This window comes from Sabethes cyaneus, chromosome 3, assembly GCF_943734655.1.
Source record: "Sabethes cyaneus chromosome 3, idSabCyanKW18_F2, whole genome shotgun sequence".
Lineage (NCBI taxonomy): Eukaryota > Metazoa > Arthropoda > Insecta > Diptera > Culicidae > Sabethes > Sabethes cyaneus.
Genome location: NC_071355.1, coordinates 215,619,908 through 215,625,907, shown reverse-complemented (window position 1 = coordinate 215,625,907; position 6,000 = coordinate 215,619,908).

Genomic DNA, 6,000 nt, shown 5'->3' with positions numbered 1-6,000 from the left:
TCATGCTGCGATCACATTGAACTTGAACGAGAAGCCAATTTACGTCGATGGGGTTGAGGTGAGATTCGCCGGTCCATTGATTGGAGTGTCGAACGGTTTATGAATGAACGTAGTTGTGGTGAATAAAGATTTTACACCAAAGCTTAAAGATTAGCTGTGCGTCGCGTCGTGGTGTGTTGCGAAAGTAAGCTTTTTTGAAAGAAGCTTTTTGATGCGCCGTCAAAGTCGTTTGCAAGTTATAATCCGCGACTATAAACACTTAACCCTTTCGTTCTCGTGGGTAAAGGATGAATTCAAGTGGGAATTTAATCTTCTAAATTTATTTATCGTTTTGACTCAAGCTTCGAACAGTTTAGAATAGAATGGCTCTAATAGTCGCTTCCAGTCGAGCTTCGAACATACGGCGGCTGATTTACTATGAACAGTGTCGTACCTTGAGGTCAACTGGGAGAAAATTGAATCTGTAGGGCAGGCCAAATTTATTTCAAAACAATTTAATCCTACAAGTTTAATTACAAGTTCGTTAGTTGGGGTTATCTTAAAAAATTCTTGATAATTTAAAAAACAAATCTGTGCCACCTGTAGCAATTCTTTAAGTTTCGATTTTCCGGAACACTTGACTATCCGAAACCAATAATTCAAATCCAAGGCTGTTTCACAAAATCTGGGACGTCTGACCAACCTCATGTTTTGTTTTTTTTTTTAACTTTTACAATGAGGTACGACAATGTTCATCTTTTTTATAATGGTAGTCTTTCCAAAGACGGAGGGAACGGTAGAAGTAAGAAAAGAAATCAAAAGTGTTTGTAGAATCTAAACAGAGCACGACGAGGCGCGAAGAATAAAGATCGGAAAAATTAGATAAAGGAGGGTCATTGAACCAACGCTTATTATGTTTGTATAACTTTTCCCTTTACCCTAGCTGTAAGATCCGCAGATTGAATTACGCGGAAGCGTCACTTTTCAGTATGCAACAGCAAATTGCTTGCCAAATGAGGACATTTGTGGGGAAAAAAGGGGAACCCTTTTTCTATTTTGATTGAATGAGGTATAAGATTCTTGTTTAGGAATTGCGGTATTTTTGAGGTTCCTTGAGCAATCCTTAGCTTCAGATTTTGCTGCGCGTTACAATCGGGTACGATTTGTGTTTTATAAAAAAAACTAATATCTCATATTATAAGTGGAAATTTTAGTATATTAGATAAGCTCATAAAAATTATTTTGGCCTTGATTTGCATATTTATATTCAGTCCCTTTCTTACTTTAGGCGGACGGATGTTCCCTAGAGATTTCGATCAGACATCGAACGGTGACTTGTAGTAGTACTTTGGCTTCCTAATGAGAAACCTCCAGGCGTGTTTCGACAATATGACTGAAAGTCTTACATTTTACTTTTTCGGTGACAATCCGCTTATAGAATCTGGGTCGAATTTAGAAATTGTCTCCACGCTTCTCGCCCTTAACTCTGCAGTCGCCTCTAACACCGGCTGTTCTAGCATCCTCGTCAACAGCGCTCATCCAACGGGTATGGGGTCTGCCTCGAAGTCGACGGCCTCTGCCGAGTTCTCTGCTGAATGCTGTTTTCGCTGGACTCTCATCAGGTATCCTTGGTACGTGGTCAGCCCACTGATAGCCTGACGTGTTTTATTCGCTTTACAATACCCGCATCTATGTACACTTGGTATATTTCATGATCCATGCGCCTGCGCCACACTCCTTCGTCTAATATGCCAACTTGGCAGCTGCAATCCGTTTATTCACATCACGACTCACATCGTTGTCGTATGTCACTGACGTACCAAGAGAGACAAATTCAAAAGTATCATCATCTATCGCTACCGCAGTTTCCATCCCCGGAAGCAGCGTTGCCAACCTTCCAGATTTGCCTGGATTTTCCAGACTTTTTGATGCCTAATCAGAAAAAAGGCATTTTCCAAACATTGTCTTCCATTGGAGCAAATGGCAGCCAGACTTTTCCAGACACTTGTATTCTCGTTTATTCTCGAAGTCTACCAGCCACCATATACTTTGTTTTTTTTTGTAGTGTTTATGACAAGTACTATCCTCGCAGCTTCCTACTTAAGAGGCGTGTACCACGCCTCTTCCACAGCTCTACTAGCACGTATCAGCCTAGTCCGTTTTGTTGGAAAACTATGTTCAAGCACCGCCAAAGCTCATTTCGTTTAACTGAATCTTACACTGCCTTAAAGTTTATTAACAAAGATTGAGTCTGCAAGTTGAATTCGCGAAATTTATCGAGGAATTGTCGCAAGGTAAACATTTGATCCGTCGTGGAGCATCCCTCTCGAAAACAGCACTGGTATTCGCTAACAAATGTTTCCTGCACCGTCGTCAGTCTATACCTATAAATAGGATGCGGGAGAGAATTTTGTATGCAGAATCGAGGAGAGCGATTCCCCGATAATTGCTTAGAATCAGGGTAGTTCGTGCTGTAAAGAACTTGTCTCACTTCGCTCGATTATGATCTAGTTGTGGCTAATTTCTCTATTTAAGGGGAAACCGAAAGTGGCTCAAAGATGGCTGGGTAAATGGCTACCATTCGAAGCATGTATTGTTTTGCGCCTTAAAAATGCATCTGTATTGGCAGAGCACGCTTTCGCCACGTAATCAGTGCTTCCAGTGCTGTTATAATTTCCTAAAACTTGTAATTCAATTTATCGATCTACTATGTATCAATAAACGCTCAGCAAAACATAATTGCTAATGGAAAATAAATTTAACTGATCACATCGATCATTACGTGTTCATAAAAGCGACCAATGTATAATTTGGAATTAGTTCATAGATATTTGGTTGCGCACATATTTCGTTGAACTAGCGATTTCCGAAAAAGCAGCAACACAGTATCAAACTTTCGTCACACCAATGAGCTTTTGAAGAGCTTTCAACTTTCGCCGCATCGATGAGCTTAGAGTGAAGTAAACAAACAAAACGCAAACGTAGGAATCAAAAACGCAATCCGATGCAAGCGGATTAATTAAACATCCTAGTGATCCTACGCATTATTCAGTTGTTGCTGTTAATTTTGATTTAATCGGAATGCCTTGATAAAGAAAACAAACCCTTTTTCGGGATGTTTGTAGTCAGTGCGGTTGGCTGCGGATCAGCTGTTTATGTTTGCAAGCTCCGCTATTTGACATATATTACCAATACTAATGCAATATTCAAATAAACGTTTAGGTTTTTAACGAACACATGAGATGTACAGTACAGTGTTTGTCGCACTAACACAATAACGTTAGCCACTTTCGGTTCCGCCTTGAAAGTGCAATTTCCCAAGCCCAATTTTAGATTCAATTTAAAGCTGAATCGTGGTCTAGTTTTAAGCCCCATTTAATGACCCATTTTTAAACCAATCTCAAGTCGAATTCGATTCCAATTTTAACTCCGATTTAAAGTTTAATTTTAAATTCAATTTTATATCCTGTTTTATATTCTGTTTAGGTCTGGGCACGCCAGTGACAATAGCTGATTAGTGGTGCCCACCTCTGCTGATTGGGCAACAACGTCTCCAGTATTTACACTGATGGGGACAGCCCCGGTGTAGTGGTTAGCATTCACGCCTCTCACGCCGAGGACCCGTGTTCAAATCCCAACCCCGCCGAAGTCACGAATGACCCAAGCTGTTAAAGTGACTATAATCTAACAAAAAAATTTACACTGGGAAAGCTTTTACGAAGCTTTTCTAGTCGCTGGTATATAGTCTTCTTTACGACAATATAGTTAACCGTGTTTCTCCTGTACAGCACGGATTCTTGAAGAAGAAATCAGTGGTTACGAATCTTTGCGAGTTCACCTCGATGGTCATCCATTGTATTGCAAGTGGTCTACAAACAGATTGCATATACACCGATATGAGCAAAGCATTTGATGCTGTTAGTATTAATAGTAACTTAGAGGCAGTAGAAGACTTTGGCATTCGAGGTTCGCAATATAACTGGTTGAGATCGTATCTTAAAAATAGAACCCAATTTGTAAAACTCCGCCGCAACAAATCCGGTCCGTTTACCGTGCAATCAAGAGTACCATAAGGTAGCCACTTGGGACCTTTATTATTTGTAATTTTAATGAACAAATTGCCTGAAGGTATCTCACACGTAACCGTTTTAACTTATGCCGACGAAGTAAAAATCTTTTTTCAGCTCGATTTAGAACATTTTGGGAGATTCTGTGAAAACTGCGGATTAAAAGTTAATATGAACATGTGTTCAGTGCTGACATTTACTAGGAAATTTAGCCCCGAAAGTTAACAAAAAAGTCGCGGAATGATTTGTGACATGCTGTTCAAGATTTTTTGTATTTGAATAATGAGAACTTTTAAACGCGTGATCCGAATGTTTTTCATAATATTATTTTTCACTACGAAAATTGATTTATTAACTAGCTGCATTCATGCATGAAAACTATCAAAGCCACACTTTTCTTGCGGGTAACGACTCATGCATTTTGAATCAATAATATTTCATTCAAAGTTTAGGGATTTTACACTCACGAGAAATAGGATGCAACTTGAAAACTAAACAAACCACTATTCAAAATGGCAGCATGCTCTGTGGATAAAAATATCAATCTGGTATAGAATGTTACTGACTTAATTATTAAATCATGTTACGATTATAGATACAACAATTACATAATAATCATGCTTTTCGTATTTCTGAGTTATGGGGTCAAATACTCCTATGTGGCGCCATCTAAACTAGTGATATCGAAGTTTAGACTCGCAGTGCAATGTTTAACAATCCTGCCCTTAATGTCGCAACAGAAGCTTCTAAAGTGATGGGATTAATATAATCGAGTTCCTTTCACAGAATTTCAACGATGATACCTTGTACCTCGTGTACTGTCGCGGTGCGATGTTCAAATGCAGTTAATGATGTCGATGGTAAGTAGATGGTGGCACGAACGAAAGGTATCGGAAGAAGCTCTTCAGATGGTAACCGATAAATGCTAATTGATGTCACAAGAGACATAATCGACTGTTTGCATCAACTTGGTGGAAACTAATTGTTCACCGGCAAAGGCTCTTGCAGTTGACTTGGAAAGCCAAAAAGCAAATTAGTTTATGTTTATGGAATACAGTTATTCATGAGCGCGTTTTTCATGTCAAGATATTTCTGGGGAGTGTTTAGCATAATTTGTACAAGTCAATCGGTGCTAACTTTTTATTGCCGTTCGTTGCCCCGCTGGCGCTGCACCGTTTTGATACTGTTTGTTGGGAAGCTGCGATCGAGCTCTTCAAATGCAAAATTGACATCGGCATCGGCAACTCATACGATACCACTGCTGCTAGAGGTAAGTGATGTTAATTGATAGTTGCTTTGTCTATTGTAAAGGTCAAATTTTTCATAAATAGTGATAATTGACGGCATTCGATACGCCGAGCCTTAATATTAATACTGTGTCAACCAATTATTTTTTGGTAGAAATTGACTCTAATGGGTTCAATACTGGGATTCCCAAAAAAAACTAATGCATCCGGATCACATTTTTCGTTACTGTCATCATCTGAGTTAATTAGTATAGTTATGAAGTCTATTCAATATGTATTAGGCTTAAATCCTATAATGTGATTCATTATAAAAATTAATTTAACAATTATATGTACCGTTAACATCATGTATTTAAAGCTTCGAACAACATCAGTCTACTGGCACTTTCTTAACTAAAGAAATCAAACATGATTACGTAAGTGATATGAATGCTCCAAATCGATTTACTTTCCTAAATTTGCTATGCTTAGCTCTACTCGACTAGGCTGTTGCTATTAGGAATGAACAACGAAAATTGCTTTTTGATGACTGTGCAGGAGCAGTAGCTGCTACCAGCTGAGCGAATCATCATCATCAAAGTTCAAAGGAGAAAAAAAGCTGACGGCCGGCGCATCAATCTGCAGTGAAAACAATATCATCTATCAAAACAATCTGGCCCGATTTTGGCCTCTTGCCAATCGGTCGAGGCAACAAATATTTGGCTGTG